The 20,561-nt window shown below is 40.7% G+C and overlaps 1 long non-coding RNA gene across 2 annotated transcripts; it reads right to left on the reverse strand.

Moving 5' to 3' along the window:
* Positions 1-425: 425 nt before the first annotated feature.
* On the reverse strand, positions 426-13,862 carry LOC148216681 (uncharacterized). Of its 2 annotated transcripts, XR_015794810.1 has the most exons (5): positions 13,765-13,862; positions 12,939-13,010; positions 12,498-12,554; positions 10,020-10,189; positions 426-954 (listed from the first exon to the last, which is right to left on the reverse strand). It is a non-coding gene; the product is annotated as an uncharacterized LOC148216681 (long non-coding RNA). The 2 variants fall into 2 exon arrangements; XR_015794809.1 differs by lacking the exon at positions 426-954 and having other exon boundaries at positions 7,385-10,189.
* Between the last annotated feature and the right edge of the window lie 6,699 nt (positions 13,863-20,561).

Here is a 20,561-nt window from a genome sequence, read left to right on the forward strand (position 1 = left end):
AATTATTTTCTCTTGCCATAATCCAGGAATATATCACATCAGTCAGTACACAGCAATATGTATCCAATTCTGTATCTTACTCTGCATTTTAAAATATAACAAAACTGGTGGTGGTTAAGGCACCAGGCTAGAGCCTAGGAGACCCTGCGTTCCACTCCTGCACGAGGCACAAAGCCAGCTGGGGGACCTTGGGCCAGCCCCGCTCTCTCAGCCCTAGGAAGGAGGCAAGGGCAAACTGCTTGTCAAAAAAACCATGCCAAGACCACTGCAGGGACTTGTTCAGCCAGTTGCCAGCAGTCAACACTGACTTGAAGGTCCATGTACACACACACACACACACACACACACAAACACACAAACAGAGAGAAAGTATGCAGATACATTGGTTCCAAAAGAAGACTCATGGAGAGATAATGCTTTGCTTTCTTTATTGATAAGTCAGACTCAGACGTTTAATGGAGCAATGGAGCAGAAGCAGAGGGAAGAACAGAAGTTTTTGTGGGGATGTTAATGAGCAAGGCATGAAGATTGTGGGATATTGTTTAGTAAATGTTCCTTGGTTGTCTTCATTTTCAGATTTCAACATTCTCCAAAGTGCATCCACCATTGTGGGGCATCCAACCAAAAGACTATAATAGTCAAGAAGGTTACTTGAGATCTCCTGAAACTGGCAAGTTGGCTATCCTTCCCTCTTCCCATAAAAGTAGTAAAATATTCTGCTTGACACTACTATACAGTTTCTCTGGTACAGAAAAGGCTTTTGGGGTGAATATTCACAGCCGACTTGGAACAAGCCATTCAAATGGTCTCTTCTCCAGCTGTACAGAGTGAACTGTATACTTACATATATGCATTGCAGCAAACACATTGGTTACTGTAAGTTTTGTCATCAGAGCCACAGTGGGGATCATTGTTCACGGGACAGATGTTGCTTGGTTACCTCTGACAATAAGTCTATTGGAAAAAGCAAATGAGTCTTATGATTTTTAAGAAGGCAGGACCACGGAACCTATGATCATAAGCTGAACATCTAATCTGTGACAAACTAATTCTCTATGATTATCCTGCCAAACTGCAATTTCTTCTTCTGCAAGATTAGAGAGCACAATCTAGGCGGTTTGCTCCTGTACCCAAAATGGCCATTCCTCATCAGTGATGCTGGAGAATAGATCATTCATTCATTCATTCATTCATTCATTCATTCATTCATTCATTCATTCATTCATTCATTCCATTTATACAGCCACCCATCTCAGAACAGTGATTCTGGGCAGCTAATGGCAATAGAAACAGTCAACATTTAAAACAGTTCAAGAAATTAAATATAAATATAAAAGCAGCCAAGGGATCTTAAAAAACAGTTGGTATGAGCACAACCATGAAATGAGGCCCTTTGCAAGCTCAGGACTCCAGGCCCAGGCAAAAAGCCAGGTCTTCAGGTCCTTCCAAAAAGCCAGAAGGGTCAGGGCCATCCTAATCTCAGGAGGGAGGATGTTCCAGAGGACAGGTGCCACAGCAGAAAAGAGACATCTCCTGGTCCCCACCAGTCGACATTCCTTGGCTGACGGGACCCAGAGCATGCCCAACTTGCCGGACCGGACTGGACAGGTAGAAACAACTGGGAAAAGATGGTCCCTAAGGTAACCCAGTCCCAAGCCATGAAGGGCTTTAAAGGTGATGACCAGCACCTTGAATTGGACCCAGAAACACACCGACAACCAGCGCAGTTCCCAAAGCAGTGGTGTTACATGTGCTGAGTAGCTGACACTATTTACAACCTGGGAAGCTGCATTCTGTACCAGCTGAAGCTTCCGAATGCTCTTCAAGGGCAGCCCCATGTAGAGTGCGTTGCAACAGTCCAAATGGGAGGTCACAAGGGCATGAGTGACAATGAGTAGAGATTCCCAGGAATGGGCCTAACTGAAGCACAACCCGAAGGTGGGCAAAGACTCTCTTCGCCATGGCTGCCACCTGCTCTTCCAGCAGGAGCCGTGAGTCCGAGAGGATACCCACATTGTGCGCCAGGTCCATCTGGGGCACAGCCACCCCATCCAGAACCAAAGATGGAAAAACCCTGGTACTGGAAGGCCCAAACACCCAAAGCCACTCAGTCTTGCTAGGGTTGAGCCAGAGCCCATTGTGCCCCATCCAGGCCCCTACAGCCTTGGGTTTTAATTAATTATACCTCATAGTCTTTATGTTGCCATTCATATAAAAATGATAAAAATAATTTCTTTATCCTATTCTGTTTATTGGTGGTTCATAACTTTCCCTGAATGATTTTTACACGTGAAAGAACAACTTACAGGTAGAACTTGATTCCCAACTACCTTGTTCAGTGACTGTTCAAAATTACGATGGTGGTGAAAAAATAACTTTATGACCAACGCCCGCATCTATAACTTATGCAGCATCCCTCGGTCGCATGATCACCATTACAGTCCATATGTATTGTCCTGTGCCTGACCTTTCTTTCTTTCTTTCTTTCTTTCTTTCTTTCTTTCTTTCTTTCTTTCTTTCTTTCTTTCTTTCTTTCTTTCTTTCTTTCTTTCTTTCCCACCTTGCAGAGCAGTGAGATTGGAGAGGAAGGGGTTATACAAGAGTAAACAGGCACACAACGGGGAATACACATAGAAAGGAATATGGTTCTGCTGGCTGGGAGCTGGGAGCTCCCAAAGAAAGAGAAAAATAACAGTATGCTAAGTTGCAAGAAGATAATTAAATAGAAGAAAGAGGGCAACAAAGAGAAATATAAAGAGATAAGGATATAAAGGAATAGCTCCCAATATTCTTCACAGCAGTTAGAAGTACAATTATGTTTTAACCTCTTTCTCTACAGTTACATCATGACATTCTTCTTTCTATTCTGTCTAACCTTCAAAACCATAAATCACAAGTTCATTCTTTTCATTTTTATGCAAAAAGTCCATAAGGGGTTTCCAGTCACCAACTCATGTAGATATTGTCCTTTCTCTAATCAAAGAAGTCAGTTTGTCCATCTCAGCAAGTTCTGACTATTTCACCAGCCATTCCTCCATGATGGGCAGTGCCGAATCTTTCCATCTTTGTGCATATAGTAATCTCACCGCAGTAATAATTGAATATTGAAATAATCATCCATGGCATTTTTCTAACTGTTTATCTATCAGTCTTAAGGAAAAGTTCTGGCTTCAGTTGAATATGAATATGAATCCTCTGAATCATTTTATTTTATGTTAACTATAGATCTATATCTATATCTATATAGATATATATAGATATATTATATCTATTTTAATCCAATATTTTTTAGCTTTTTTACATGTCTACCAAGCATGATAAAATGTACCTTCATGTTGTTTACATTCCCAACATATATTGGAAATATCTTTAAACATGCTAGATAATTTTTGGGGTGTCATATACCAAGGATACAATCATCTTCTAAATTTTCTTCAAGGTCATAACAAAATCTAAATTTCAACCCTTTTAACCACACATTTTCCCATTGGTCTATCTGCATGTTGCAAACAAAATTCTTTCCCCACTTTATCATACATTCTTTTATCTCTTCTTCCTCTGTTTCAAATTTCAACAAAAGTTTATACATTTTAGCAATTACATGTTCATCATTGGTACACAACTGTACTTCAAATTTTGTCTTACTTTGCTCCATATCATAAGCATCTTTATCCAGTTTAAATCTTTCTGATAACTGTAAATCAGAAAAACATTGTCAACTATATATTTATGCTATTAGTTGTTCTTTTGATCTAATCTTATATTCCCCTTGATGATTTTCCAATAATTCTTGGTACTTTAACCATTTGTCTTTGCCTGCTGTTTCTCTTCTATAGAATGGTTCTTGTGCTGAAATCCAGAGAGGTGTTTTTAGGCAGCAATACTAGCATTCTTGAAGACTATGGAATGCAGGGAACACATGAAAATCAGCTTCTTAAAAAACAGGAATCAAATTTGGAAACTCTAAACATTTGCCTCAGCCGTAAAAATCATAAGGAAGAACAGCATTTAAGGACTTAAAGGGCACAATGAGAATGTTGACACTGTAGCCCATACAGCACTAGTACCTCCTTAAGAACATAACTTTGGTTCGGTTTTGGTTATTTAGAGTTGTTTAATGTTATAGATTAATCTTCCAGTCAGCTATATCTTCTTTTCTTTGATTTACATTATTTTTAACTTTACTTCATTGTAAGCCACCTAGGATCAGGTGGTCTTGAAATATGAATATTGAATTAAATGACATCATACTAAACTCTCTGGGATCCTTCAGTAGATTCCGTGTGGTTTCCATCCTCAGATGAGGGCAATCCACCAGAAAGCGGGGGAATGACAACTTTCTTGCTCATGGTGTTTGCGAGAAGCCGCTTCCTCCTAGCTCTTTCTGGAGAGATTGGCTTCCCTGTGCCGGCATAAGATGCAGGTGGAACGTAGCCTTGCAATTCAATTCCGGGAAGCCTCTAAGTGAAAACAACTTAAAATTGAAGCCTCACAGTGAACTGTTCTCCAAATCCTCCCAGAGGACTAGTGAACTATTTTGCAATGCTCAGTGAAGACATCTAGTGTGATTAACTAAACCTCCTCCAAAGCTGGGTTAACTCATCCTGTGCCAGTTATAGTCCATGGATGGGATAATCACCATAGCATTTTCAGCTGTTCTGTAACTGTGCTGCTGAAAGCTGAGCACCACTAGTTTGGCCCTTGGGGAGGAAGGTTGGGAGTCTTAAGAGTGGGAAGGGACCTTCTCAGGAGCCTCCAAGTGGCAACTCTAGTTGCAACTCTGTCCCTTCCCACATGGAGAAACTAGTCCAAGAATTACAGATTTATCCCTTCTCTAATGTCACCCTTTGAAGCCAGAGCTCTTCAGTGGCCCTCTAGAAGCAGGACAGCTCCTTGTGATCCCACAACCCTTCATGAGTTTCCCACCAGTTGAAAAAAAAATGCTCAGGCCATGTTGCTTTCCCTCTGTTTCCTTCACTCTCGGAAAAGAGCATTTCCATTTGCTACCTTTCGATAGGGAGAGAGAGGGAGACCAGATGCTGGCGAAGAAGCAAGGCTTTCCTTGCAGAGGGCAGTTCCTCATGCATAGTTTATAATTCTATTTTGCATCATCCCTGCAGACACCCAGATGCAGATTTCAAAACTGCCCCATGACTTTATCAACTGAGAGTAGGAACAAAGAAGCAACTAGGGTCCGTTCTCACATTACCGTTCACTGTTCTCTTTTTTTTCATCGTAACATTTTTCTCACAGGCGCGGGGTCTGCTTTTTTGGATCAACCAAATGATGTGACAGGAATTGACTGACTGGCTTGTCGCATGAGCCTGTGAGAGAATGACTGGCCAAAGTCACCCAGCCAGTTTTCATGCCTAAGGTAGGACTGGAACTCACAGTCTCCTTCTTTCTAACTTGGTGGCTTAACCACGGACCGAACCAGCTCTCATTCCTGTTCACTGTTCTCATTTGCTAAAATCCAAGGAGGCATCCCTGGTAAGAATGGACTGGAACATGACTAACTCCCGTAGAGAATGCTGAACCTAAAATGATGAAACTTCACCTTCTCTTGATAGTCTTCACCACCAGTTTAGCTTTCCTTATACAATATGTTCTTACTGCCAGCTCCAATCCTTTGTTTTTTAAACAAGGAAGCAGAGCTTGTCAATGGCAATACACAGAACAACAGAGGGAAAGCAATACTTGACAATGCTCTTTATCTGTAGATATGTAGAAATCACACATACAGTAGCTTGCGAGTTGACTGGATGGATGTGGAGCCTTATGGAATATCTGTCAAGATCCTCTCAGATGCCAAAAAATGAACTCAAATCAAATCAAATCAAATCAAATCAAATCAAATCAAATCAACTAAAATCTTCTGAATATCCACAAATGTAAATGAGGCCCCTCAGTGCAGGGGTTCAATAAAAATATTTGCTGAAATATATTTCATTTGCAATAAACAGGCAGAATATAACACACACACAAGCACACACACACACACAAACACAAGATTAGTTATATGTCCCTCCTGCAAGTCATGTTTCGATGTGAAATTTGACATTATGGGAAGCTGTTGTTTGGTTTGCCATATTTAGCACCCTTTCAGTCTCTGGAAACAAAGGATAAGCAGCTTCTTAGGAACTATGTGAGCACAGTTAGCAAAATATGATTTGAGCCCCGGACAGGAAGAAAGCATTAGAAACACATTCAACCTAGCTCTGCCTTGACTCTGTCTGGAGTACAAGCACCTCATGACCTACCAACCACAAGAAGGCACTACCGTGTAAGTAGAGAAAGATTTTTGGCTAGAAAGACGGATGAACAGAAAACTAGCTCTGGAACTCTTTCTAAAGGGGTTAAAAGATATTTTTAAAAACTCAGGGAAGGAATGCAAGGTTGGCTTATTTGACCAGGGCCAAAGGAGAAAAACAGTTCTATCCGATTGCCCTTAATAGAATTTTCCTGACAAAGAACAACTGATGAAGCATTTGGATTCTGTTTTTATTTTTTTATTCAATATGGGTGAAGTGAGATCATGTGTATTTAGAGACAGTGAAAAGCTGTTAAGATTGTTTTTACTTGCTGGGATGAAGAGGGGAAGTTGTTTCTACATTTTAATTTTGGGGGGGGGGGTCAGTTGCTGTCAAGTTTGCAATGATGTGTTTAGCCAGGCAATAAAATGGCAATACAGAGAACAATGCAGGGAAGGACCATGAGACAATGGTACTTTTTAATGTGGATCTGCTTTGATGATTCATAAAGTGGAGCCTGAGTTCTTAGATTTTAAGGAAGAGAAATGTAACATTTCACATTTTCTGCACGCAAACTCCTTGCTTGTGCATGCAGTTGTGCTCCTGAAGTTATCCAGCTCCTGATTCAGAGATGAGCCTCATAAATGAGGCATACCTGCCCCCAGCACATTATCTTGGCCATAACAGAGATCAGAAGAAGAGGATTACTTTGTGGTTGCCTTCCATAAGGGCACATTTCTCCAAAAAATGCACTGAATGCTAGTGCTCATAATCAAGCTACATTTACAGAAGGAGAATATGGGATTTGGCTCCCAAGTCAGGAGATGATGGAGAAATCTTGGATTGCAATACTTCTGAATGGGAAATAGTTCCAGTGTATAGAGATCCAAGACATTATTGAGAAGGGTTCTACCTTCAGGGAATGTATTGTCTGCAGAAGTGTTTTCTCTCTCATAAGGAAATTTCTCCTGATTTATGTGATATCAGTAACCAACTTTTAATTATTGTCTCTCACCAAAATCCATAAATGTACCACATTAGTCATACATAGCAATAAACATCCAACTATGTATCTATGAAGTTATTGTGCATTTTAAAATATAACAAAACTGGTGGTGGTTAAGGCACCAGGCTAGAACCTAGGAGACCCTGAGTTCTAGGCCCACCTGAGGCACAAAGCCAACTGGGGGACCTTGGGCCAACTCTCTCTCTCAGCCCTAGGTCCCCCCCAAAAATTCGTGGAAAGAAAATTGCAGGGACTTCTTGAAGAAGGTACCAAGGGTCAACACTGACTCGAAAGTCCATGGGAACCCACCCACCCACCTATACACACACAGAAACTATGCTGATACATTGGTTCCAAAACAAGACTCATGGAGAAATAATGCTTTGCTTTGTTTATTGATAAGTCAGACTAAGAAAGTTAATGGAGCAATGGAGCAGAAGCAGAGGGAAGAAGAGAGGTTTTTGTGGGGATGTTAATGAGCTAGGCATGAAGATTGCGGGATATTCTTTAGTAAACGTTTCTTAGTCTGCTGCATTTTCACATTTTACATTCACCAATGTTTGTCAGCTGAAGTTTTTTACCACTAGCACTGATGGGAAAAGAAAGCCAAAAATTACACATGAGAACCACAGGGGTGCATCTGACATCATAGCCCAGCCAATCAAAAGACTATAATATTCAACAAGTTTACTGGGGATCTCCTGAATCTGGCAAGTTGGCTCCACTTCCTTCTCCCCCTAAAATTAGTAATATGTTCTCCTTGTCACCACTATGCAGTTTATCTGGGACAGAAATGCTTTCTGAGTGAATATTAACAGCCGACCTAGGACAAGCAATTTTTTTAAAAGTAGAATTCCAGGGCTGCCTATACAGATGGTCTCTTCTCCAGCTGCACAGAGTGAACTGTGTACTTACATATACGCGTTGCAGAAATAACACCTGTTGGCATAAGTTTGGCCATCGGAACCACAGTGGGGCTGGTAAATCTTGGGGCATATATTGCTTGCGTACCCCTTACAATAAATCTATTGGTAACTGTAATAATACCATCATATAATGAATTTTTTTTTTAAGTGATGGTATGGTGGAGATGGGAGGCATAAAAATTTAATAAACAAAATAAAATAAATAAAATAATGGCATAGAAGGCTGTGATCTCTCTTCCACGAGGTATGTTTGAATGTAGAAATGCGATATTACAGGAAGCTGTAGGTGTGGCTTATTGATGCATTGTTTACATGTATTTATTCATTAAATATATTTATTCATTTACCTATTAAATTCTTAGACTGGCCAACTCCATTGCATCTTTGGGAAGTGTACAGTGTAAAACCATTGAAAGCAATGCACCACAATAGAAACAATTCAAAAAGTAAACATCGAGAAAAAATAAGTCAGGTTCTAGCAAAGAAATCACCCCACAAGGCGTCCTCCCCTCCCCTAGCCCCAGGCCTGTGGAAGGACCAACTTTTAAGGGCTTGTTTAAACAGGTTAGCCATATCAGCATTTTTTTTCATGACTATGGAATCCAGGGAACACATGACAACCAGCTTCTTAAGAAACAGCAATCAAATTTGGAAACTCTAAACATTTGCCTCAGCCATAAGGAAATCATAAGGAAGAACAGCATTTAAGGACTGAAAGGGCAGAATGACAATGTTCACACCATAGCCAATAGAGCATTAGTAGAACCCTCCTTAAGAACATAACTTTGGTTTGGGTCTGCTTATTTAGGGTTGTTTCATGTTATAGGTTAGTCTTCCAGTCAGCTGTATCTTCTTTTCTTTGATTTAGGTTATTTTTAACTTTACTTCATTGTAAGCCACCCAGAGTCAGGCAGTCTTGAAATATGAATATTGAATTAAATGACATGAAACTAACCCCTCATTTTGAGCAAAGATCTGGAAAAATGGAAACCACATGAACAGACTCAAGCCACAACATTCCAGTATGTAGATGACTTATTGTTGGAGGGCCCTACCTTTGAAAAGTGCAAGTTTAAAACCTTTGACTTGCTAAATTTCCTGGAGAAAGTGGGTATAAAGTGTCAAGACTAAAGGCTCAAATGGTACAAAAGACTGTTAAGTATTTGAAGTCTGGAATAAAACCCAGGGACAGGGAAGGTTGCTACCAGCAAGAGTGGAGGCTATTTGTCGTATGGCTCCCCCAAGGACAAGAAAGCAGTTAAGGGGATTTGGGGGAATATCTAGCTTTTGTAGGATTTGGATCCCAGAGTATGGTCTCATAGCCAAGGCATTATACCAGGCCATTCAAGGCAGTGATTATGAAGAGTTTGTGTGACTCAAGAATGCCATAAGGTCTTTGAAGAATTAAAACAGCTAGTTAGTACACTAAAGAACTGGCGTGGCTGCGAGAGTATTGACTCAGAAGTTAGGATCTTGGGAAAGGCCAGTTGCTTTTTTAGTACATCAATTGATTCTGTGGCTATGGGATGGCCAGTGTGTCTGAGGGCAGCTGCCGCTACTAATCTTCTAGTCCAAAAAGCAGATATGCTCACATTGGGACAGCCTTCACAAGTACAGGTGCCCCATTCAGTAACCGACAGGTCAGAACGCAAGGGAGGCTCAGCGGGACTAGATTAGCTAAGTACCAGGCAGGATGGTTAGCTAACCAAGTGTTACATTGGTGATCAGTAATAAGCTCAGCCCAATCACCCTCCTGCCACAGGTAGAACAGGGGTTGAAATATGATTGCTTGCAAGTCAATCATGAGGTGTATTCGAGCAGACTTAAAGGACCAACCTCTCTAGAATGCTGATGTGGAATTCTTTACAGATGGGAGTAGTTTTATTGAGCAGGGGAATCGGAGGGCAGGCTATGCTGTGATGACATTATGGGAGATAATGGAGGCAAATCCTCTTCCCCAAAATTCTTCAGCCCAAAAGGCGGAGTTGGTTGCCCTCACCAGAGCCCTAGAATTGGGAAAGGAAAGAGAATTAATGTCTATACTGCTTCAAAATATGCTTTTGGGATTCTACATACCGATGGGGCCCTCTGGCAGGAGAGAGGCCTTTTAACTGCAAAAGGAACTTCTGTTAAAAATGCTGATGAAACTATGACACTCGTAGCAGTGGTAGAAGGTCCTACAGATATTGCAGTACTGCACGTAAAGGTTCACTCCAGAGAAGACACTCAGATTGCAAAAGGGAATAATAAGGCAGACAGAGCTGCTAAACAAGCCACCTAGCTGGAGCTGCCGAGAGTCATGGCTTCAGTATCTGACTATCAATTACCAGCAAACCCCAAGTATTCACCCTCCGAAGAGAGAAGAGCAAAGGCCATGGGAGCCATCTCACAGTCCGATGGATGGAACTACAGGCAAGGGCGGGTGGTGCTCCCTAAAACGGTGGCCAGACACGTTATGAGACATTTGCATGCGACCACTCACATGGGAGAGAATGCACTAGGAGATTCTGTGCTCTGACTGGAATGTATGGCAAAGCAGCAAGAATTGCCCAAAGCTGTGTGGTGTGCCAGAAAAACAACAACAAAGGAGGAAAAAAGAAAGCTCCACCAGGAGTCCAAATTAGAGGAGAGGCTGCAGGACATTTTGGGGAAATAGAGTTAGAAAATTGACCTAGAAAATTGGTTGTTAGAATTCTGTTGGTACGTGTGGCTACCTCCTCAGGGTGGGTTGAAGCCTTCCCTGCAAGAACCAATGAGGCCAGAGAAGTAGTCAAGGTACTGCTGAAGGAAATCATTCCAAGGTTTGGAATACCATGGGGGGGCATTGGCTTGGATAACAGTCCTCGCTTTGTGGCGAAAGTGATAAGGGGTAGCCCTAACTTTAAATATCACACGGAAACTACATTCCGCCTATCACCCCAAATCTTCAGGGAAGTTATACAGGCTAATGGTCTCTTGAAAAGAAATCTAGCTCAATTAGCTCATGAAGCCCAACTGCCTTGGCCTCAGGCTCTCCCTGTCGCCTTATTAAGCCTGCGCATTACGCCGAAAAGGAGACTGGGAGTGAGTCCCTTTGAAATTCTCTATGGTAGGCCATACCCAGGAATTCAGGCCTCTTGCAACCAGAATGTCCATCAAACAGGACTTGCAGCCTAGGCGGAAGGGTCCTTTCCAGGTGCTGTTGATCACCTATATGTCACTGAAGGTGGAAGGAATCAAGGTCTGGATCTCCCATACCCGAGTGACGAGATCTCATCCACTCCCTAAGGAAGAGGATGATATTGACCCAAGGAAGCCAGTGAGCAGTGGAACTGGCTGACCCTTTAAATGATCTAAGATTGTGGTTTAAAAGGACAAAATATGGACTGTAAAGAAATAGGCCTGTGTTACTGACTACGAACCATGGTAAAACCATGGTTTTCTGGCATTTGTTTGGTGGGAAGCTTATTTTTGTCTGTCTTTTCCTGTGATGCTGTCAAACCCCACTCCTTACAACGGAGGGTCCGTTTGTGCGCTAGGAAGTATGAGGGAGAAGGGGCTGCAAATTGTAAATATCCTGAATCAAAAACAGCTAGCTGGATTTGTTACAGACTATGTCCAGGTCGCTCGCAGAAAGAAATAGTGGCCCAGAGCATGGATGGAATATTATATTGCATTGCTTCTTCTTCTTCTTCTTCTTCTTCTTCTTCTTCTTCTTCTTCTTCTTCTTCTTCTTCTTCTTCTTCTTCTTCTTCTTCTTCTTCTTCTTCTTCTTCTTCTTCTTCTTCTTCTTCTTCTTCTTCTTCTTCTTCTTCTTCTTTATTAAGTTGATATGCCACCCATCTCACCCAGAGGGTGACTCTAGGTGGCTCACAATTAAAATCAGACCTCAAAGACAGTTAAAAATATAAATATCCACATTAATTTAGTTAAATAATCAAGCTATATTAAAAGACTATATACATAAAAAGACGAAAACATTCAAGATGATGGGGGGGGTTTAGAATCAGTTACCCCATGAGCCACTTCCAATGGTGCAAGCCCCCATCAGGCCCCCAGGCCATCTGGCATAGCCAAGAGTTCACACACTTACAAATTTTATTAAAGACTGTTTTAAAAGGAAGATTAAAAACTAATACAAGTTAATATAAAGTAAGAAAAAGAAAAGAAAAAGAAAGAAATCAAAGAGAAGGCTAATGGTGCAAGAAAGGGGAAAAAAGGAAAGGAAAAACAGAAAAGAAAGAAAAAAGATTCAAAGAAGTAGCTTCTGAACTTCTTTACAGCAGTTATAAGTACAATTATGAATTTATCGCTTACACTGTGGTTACAACATACCTTCATGTTTTTCAATTGCTGTACTGTAAACAGCAACTGTTCTTTCAGTCAGAGGAGCTGAAAAAGGCAGAAACCAAAACATTTTTTGTTTAAAAAGGGGTGTCTGGAATTCTGTAAAAATTAGGAATGAATGATAAAAATGTTTTAAATAAGCAAGATAAATGGCGAAGATTCAAGTCTTTCCTTGCAGAGGGCAGTTCCTCATGCATAGTTTATAATTCTATTTTGCATAATCCCTGCAGATACCCAGATGCAGATTGGAAAACTGCCCAATCATTTAACAAACTGGAAGTTGGAACGAAGAAGCAACTAGGTTTCATTTTTACATTCCCGTTCACTGTTCTCATTTGCTAAAAATCCAAGGAGGCACCCCTGATAAGAATGGACTGGAACCTTACCAACTCCCGTAGAGAATGCTGAACCTAAAATGAAGAAACTTACCCTTCTCCTGGTAGTCTTCATCACCAGTTTAGGTTTCCTCATAAAATATCTTCTTGCCTCCAACTCCAATTGCTTGTTTTTTAAACAAGAAAGAAGAACTTGTCAATGGCAGTATATGGAACAACAGAGGGAAAGCAGTATTTGACAATGCTCTTTAATTGTGGGTGTGCAGAAATCATGCAGAAGTGAGAGTTGACTGGATGGATGTGAAGCCTTATGGGTTAATCTGGTTTCTGGGAGGTGCTTAGGGATTTCCCTGATCGTGTGGATGAGTCAGCTAAGGGCCTGGTTTTATAATGGTATAGGTGCCATCTTGGGTTTTTGTTTATATATATGTATAAATATATATATATATATATATATATACACACACACACACACATACATACACACACATACATACATATACATATACATATATATACACACACACACACACACACACACATAGAAAATTTTTTCAAGATTAAAGGCAACATGAAAAAATATAAAACAGAAACCTAAAAAAGTAAAAAAAGAGTAAAAAGATGGAAGAAGCTAGCTTCTAGCCCTCTACAAGCTAGGAGAGCTCCCTTGTAACCCGCGACCCTTTATAAGGTGCCTTCCACTCCAATGAATGTACCTCCCAGACGCTGCAAGTCACAGTTTGAAAACACCTGGCGTAGAGGTTCTTCTAGTGAGATAATCAAATCTGCATCAAGAGTCCCCTGCTTTCATTTGTATCTTGTATTGATGCCCCCGGGCATGAATTGTTTCCCATATCTAATGGGGTCTGAGTCCTCAAATCTCCCAAAATGGAAAAGTTGGAGAAGGAAATGGAACTGACCAGAATACAAGAAGAACCCCATCAGAACAAGCAGCAGAAAGCCTCCTTGCTTCATGATTGGTCAGTGAGTTTGGCTGAAGTAGGTCTCTTTGGAGCAGTCGATGCTGAAGTTTAAGCCCCAAAGCTCTCCCTTGTCTTATATATGCATATCTCTGCTACCCTGGTGATGTAATCTCTCCCTCCCAGATGCAATCAGATCTGAAAGTGTCATATTGCTGAACTATGCGGGAAGCTGCACCAAACTAAATCCTTGGTACTTTTGTACAGTATTACATTACTGTAAATTATATATATAAATGGCTATAGCTGAAAGCAAAATGTGAACGTGTAAGTAACTAAAGGAAAGCTGTATGTTGAATAACTGTTCCTTAGAGAACAGGAAACAGAGGCATTAAGTTATAAGAAAATAGAAATTAATTGCAATATCACACTGAATAACAATTGTCATAACAAAGGACGTGATGTGAAGTCCATGGGCACCCATCCACCCACAGACATAGACACAGAAACTATGCTGATACATTGGTTCCAAAACAGGACTCATGGAGAAATAATGCTTTGCTTTGTTTATTGATTCAGACAGTTAATGGAGCAATGGAGCAGAAGCAGAGGGAAGCACAGAAGATTTTTGGAGATGCTAATGAGCTAGGCATGAAGATTGTGGGATATTCTTTAGCAAATGTTCCATAGTCTGCTGCATTTTCACATGTTACATACACCACGGTGACTCAGCTGAAGTTTTTTATCGCTGGCACTGATGGGAAAACAAAGTCAAAAATTAAATATGAGAGCTACAGAGGAGCATCCGCCATCATAGCCCAGCCAATCAAAAGACTATAATATTCAACAAGTTTACCGGGGATCTCCTGAAACTGGCAAGTGGGCTGCACTTCCCTCTCCCCCTAAAATTAGTAATATATTCTCCTTGTCACCACTATGCAGTTTATCTGGGACAGAAATGCTTTCTGAGTGAATATTAACAGCCAACCTAGGACAAGCAATTTTTTTAAAAGTAGAATTCCAGGGCTGCCAATACAAATGGTCTCTTCTCCAGCTGCACAGAGTGAGCTGTATACTTACATATATGCATTGCAGAAAGTACACTTGTTGCTATAAGTATCGTCATCGGAACCACAGTGGGGCTGGTAAAGTGAGGTGCAAAAAACCATTGGGTATCCCTTACAATAAACCTATTGGAAAGAGCAAAAGATCCATTTCTTAGGGCTACCCTGTCCTTCTTTTTAAGGCAAGACCACAGAACCTGTGACCGTAAGCTGAACATCTTATCTGTGACAAAGTGATTATCTATGATTATTCTGCCAAACTGTAACTGCTTCTTCTGTAAGATAAGAGGGTACAATCCCAGACGGTTCAGTCCTCTTCCCAAAATGGCCATCCCTCATCAGTGATGCTGGAGAATGGATCTTGTGTTTTTATGAATTATAGTTTATAGTCTTTATATTGCTGTTCATACAATAAAAGCATAAAATAACTTCTTTATCTTATTCTGTTATTGATGGTTCATAACTTTCCCTGAATGACTTTTGTATTCTAAAATTAGGGCAAAACAGTGTATCATTAATAAAGAATGAAATCCTAAGTAGGGTTTTCCCACTATCATGTATCATCACTTCTGGTTGCTCAAGGGGGCTTCGTTTAATAATAATAAGCTGGGACTCACCTCAAGGTCAGGTTTTTGTGCAGCAATATCTGGAGAAAAAATACAAGACATAAACATTTGAAACAAGTCTGTGTTATCTCCTATTTTTCCTCTTTAATTTATTTGTGTGTTCGTTTGTACCCTGTCCCTCCCTCCCCGCCTTCCATTTGAAAATCACTGACTAGCTGAAAGAAAATGAAGAAATCACTACAAATTCAATAAGAACTGACAATAATAATGGTGCTAGGGTGTCATAAATCAGATCTGAAGCAGAGCTAAGTGGAAGCTTCTCTTCTTGATTTCATTAGCAACTATGCTAACATTACACATGAAACCTCTACTTTATTTCCAGCACAGGAAGAACTTTTTTACTGACTTCTTTGTTTAGCAACAATTGAAAGTTCTGATGGTGCCGAAAAAATAAGTACGATCAATGCCTGCATTCATAACCTTTACAAGAAATGCATTGGTGCCAGGTGGGAGACGAGAGTACACGCAAGAAACAGCTTGTGTATTCCCCAAATCTCTGTAGGCAATTTCTCCTGTGCCTGAGATATTTCTCTTCTCCCTTCACAGAGCAGAGAGATTGGAGATAAAGGGATTACAAGAGAGTAAGCAGGCACCCAATGGGGAACACACCAGGCTGTTTGAGAAGCACACCTAAGGACAGCACCACCGCATTCCTTTCAATGTGTATCCTCCATTGTGTGCCTGCTTATTCTCTTGTAATCCCTTCCCTCCAATGAATGTACCTCCCAGAGGCTGCAAGTCACAGTCTGAAAACACCTGGCGTAGAGGTTCTTCTAGGGAGATAATCAAATCTGCACCAATACCTTCTCCCTTTCATTTGCATCTTATATGGATACCCCTGGGCATGAATTGTTTCCCACAAAAGCAGCCTTGAGGAAGTCTAGGGTCTTTTTTTAGATGGCACATCTAATGGGGTATGGGTCCTCAAATCCCCCAATATGGAATAGTTGGAGAAGGAAATGCAACTCACCAGAATACAAGAAGAACCCCATCAGAACAAGCAGCAGAAGGCCTCCTTGCTTCATGATTGGTCAGTGAGTTTGGTTGAAGTAGGTCTCTTTGGAGCAGTCGATGCTGAAGGTTAAGCCTCAAAGCTCTCCCTTGTCTTATATATTCATATCTCTGCTACCTTGTGATGTAATCTCTCCCTCTCAGATGCAATCACATATGAAAGTGTGATATTACTAAAATACGTGGGAAGCTGCACCAATTTAAAAACTTCTGTCTAGGCAAATCATCCAGGATGTCAGAAGCATGTGGCCCCGTAAAATTAAGGGACCAATCACAAATGTTGTATAGGCTATTATCCCGATCTGGGCCACTCTCATCTGAATGGTTCTGAGACCTAGTCTGTAGCCTCCAACTCTTCTTTTTCCTCTACATAGCCCCCTCACCTCCCCCAGCCACTGCTATATGGATATTTATTTCACAAATGAAAAAAGCATTCTCATGTAACAGGTTTCTAGTCAGGACAAAAATGTGGCAAATGTATTGGCCCAGATAATGTTTCAAAAAATCTCTGAATGATTTGACAAAGTATGGCATCAACGTTGGGGTTCCCAGTCTTTGAGTCTGCAAACACCATTCGAGACCCTCTCGTTCGTTCTAACAGGGAAGTTATTGGGGAATGGGTAGATGGTACTCCAAGTGCACCCCAATCTACAGTGAGGTCCAAAGTAACAATTGTTACCATTCACAAAGTATCTATGCAGTTTTCTAGTAAGTTTCCTAATGCAGCCTCTATGGAGATTGATTATTTTCTTGAACGTATCCCAACTACTTGGCTTTCTTCAAATGTGAACCACAACGTTACTTCTATACTTTGAAAATTAGTCAAAAAATGAGTTTGGCACAAACCAGTTTCATTCAAGGCGTTTTTTTACGAGTATGCTTTCTAGAAAGGATACTTAAATCCTTGGTAGTTTTGCATAGTATTACATTATTATTAATCACATTAGAAAAAGCTATAGCTAAAACAGAAAGGTGAACATGTAAATAAGGAAAGAAAAGCTGTGTGTTGAATAACTGTTCATTGGAAAACAGGAAACAGAGATGTTGACTTATAAGAAACACGGAAATTAATGGTAATATCGCACTGAATAACAACTGCCATAACAAATGAAGTGACAGTATTAAAATCTGATGTCCAATTCTTTTGGTGAGGGACACCTCTTGATTCAAATTTCTGTTCACTTATCTTGAATATAACCCTACTCATTCCATTGGAAGTGGATGGGTGTTTGAGGTATTCAGAACATTATAAAACGTCAGTGTGGCATATTACAAAAACAACAATAATAATTTATTAAATGTATATGCCACCCGACTCCCAGCAACACCCAGTGACAATCTTCATAAGTGAAGTTATCAACACTGATGGTGATGTTCCATATATAGATTAGCCCTTCTACATACAGGCCACAGCATTGGTGTTTGATATCCCCATTGAATTTAGCATGTTGTCTTTTGTGAGACAGCAGAGTGTCACCTGAATCTCAACATCCTAGCTCTTTACAACAGAACCACTGCAACAGTCCAGATTCCACTGATTAGAAGAAGAACTCATTGGGGCTGAATAGAAGATTGCACCTCACCTTTATGATGGCAGGAGGGGTAAACCAGGAAACCATTTATTAAGAAAGCAGGGCGATTTTTATGGGAAAACATCATTTGCATGAGTGTTGCAAGAATGACCTCCTGCAGGGGCAATTGCATAGTTGTACAAGCCATCTTGACCGCAACCCAACAACATAGTCACCCCGGAGCTCCCATATTCTCTTCTTGGTAATCAAGGTCAAGGTTTCTAAAAGGTGAATTTAGTTTCTTTGGATCTGAGAATAAAATTACTATAGCAGAAAGGCTCTGTTTATGCATTCATTGAGTCATGTGTGAACAAGAAAACAGGGTTAATGAGCCTCGTGAGCTAATACTGGTGATCTTAGATTTTGTCTTCTTTGGCTAAAGTCACTTTCTCCCCGTGTCCCAAGAGTCAGCCCATTCTAGGCATGGAAGTCACTCTTAAGTCTCCTGGGATAAAGACCATGCCTTACATTGATCCTGCAAGCATGTTCTCTCCCTTGCAATTCTAATGTCCAAATCCTGATGAAAGAGTGGGAAGTGGGAAGAAATACGAGGGCTAAATGGGAACAACAGAGGCTGTCCACGGTTCTACTGACCTCCGTCACACTGCAGTTGGCTAGGTCTTCTGTAATGGGGCAGAGAAGAGAAGGAGCAGGAAGCAGACATTCCCCCTTGAAACAGCTTTGAAAAGGGCCAGAGCAAAACCACACCTGCCCTCCTTGGTTGTGGGCTACTAGTGCATGGAGATGAACAGTGAACTGGGAGAGATGGAAGTGGATTTTTTGTTCCAGTGTTTTCCATATTTCTTCATCTTTACCATATCCTGGTTAACGGAATTATTGCATTCAGTCAGTACAATATAATAAAGAGGTTATTGTAATATTATACCATACTATAATGATTTTTTAAAAAAGTGATGGTATGGGGGAGATGGGAGGCATATAAATTAAATAAATAAAATAAAATGAATGAAATAATTGCGTAGCAGAATGTGATCTCTCTTGCTGGAGGTTTGAGTGAAGAAATGTGACATTACGGGAAGCTGCAGTGTGGCTTATTGATGCATTGTTTACATTTTTCTATTCCTTAAATATATTTATGCCTTTACCTTTTAAATTTCTAGACTGCCCAACTCCATTGCTTCTATGGGAAGTGTACACTGTAAAACCATTCAAAGCAATGCAATACAATACAAACAATTCAAGAAGTAAACATCCAGAAAAAATAAGTCGGGTTCTAGCAAAGAAATCATGCCAGAATGCGTCCTCCCCTACCGTAGCCCCAGGCCTGTGGGAAGAGCACCTCTTAAGGGCTTGTTTAACAGGTTAGCAATATCAGCATTCCTTATGACTATGGAATGCAGGGAACACATAAAAACCAGCTTCTTAAGAGAGAGCAAACAAATTTGGAAACTGTAACATTTACCTCAGCCATAAGGAAATCACAAGGAAGAACAGACTGAAAGGGCACAATGATAATGTTGACACCATAGCCCATAGAGCACTAATTGTGATGGATAGCATGAGCGGGGAAAATTCTGGAATTGAGCTTCAAGGTTGTCAGAAGGGGGGAGAGACGTTCCAGGGCAAGCGCCTCCTCAGGCTGCAACAAGACTGTGTGAAAACAAAGAGGATGAGGCTGGCTCCTCCCTAGAGCCTCGTGGAGTATATTCTATAGTAGCTGTAGATAAGTTTAGTCTGGCGAGATTCTGTCTATTAGGTACAAGCCAATAAAGTATCTGAACTGTCCTGGATGACCTCTTGTAGTTCTTGGGCTGAACCTGACACTAGCAGAACCCTCCTTAAGAACATAACTTTGGTGTGGGTTTGCTTATTTAGGGCTGTTTCATGTTATAGGTTAGTCAGGGAACACATAAAAACCAGCTTCTTAAGAAAGAGCAATCAGATCTGGAAACTGTAAACATTTGCCTCCGCCACAAGGAAATCATAAGGAAGAACAGCATTTAAGGACTGAAAGGGCACAATTATAATGTTCCAGTCAGCCATACCTTCTTCTCTTTGATTTTGATTATTTTTAATTTTACTTCATTGTAAGTCACCCACGAACAGTTTCCTGTTCCGTTTAAGGACTGAAAGGGCACAATGATAATGTTCACACCATAGGCCATAGAGCACTAGTAGAACCCTCCTTAAGAACATAACTTTGGTTTGGGTTTGCTTATTTAGGGTTGTTTCATGTTATAGGTTAGTCTTCCAGTCAGCTGTATCTTCTTTTTTTTAATTTAGGTTATTTTTAACTTTACTTCATTGTAAGCCACCTGGGATCCAGTGGTCTTGAAATATGAATATTAAATTAAATGACATCAAACTAAACTCTGTGGGATCCTTCAGTAACTTCATGATAACTTTCAGTGTGGTTTCCGTCCTCAGATGAGACCAATCCACCAGAAAGCAGCGGAATGACAACCTTCTTGCACACGTGGCTTGCAGGAAGCCGCTTCCTCCTGGCTCTTCCTGGAGAGATTGGCTTTCCTGTGCCAGCATAAGGTGCAGGTGGAACGTAACCT

This window comes from Python bivittatus, unplaced genomic scaffold (genome assembly GCF_059951505.1).
Source record: "Python bivittatus isolate LINGU-HERP-01145 unplaced genomic scaffold, Pbiv_v1 ctg000080_np1212, whole genome shotgun sequence".
In the NCBI taxonomy this organism is placed as follows: Eukaryota; Metazoa; Chordata; class Lepidosauria; order Squamata; family Pythonidae; genus Python; species Python bivittatus.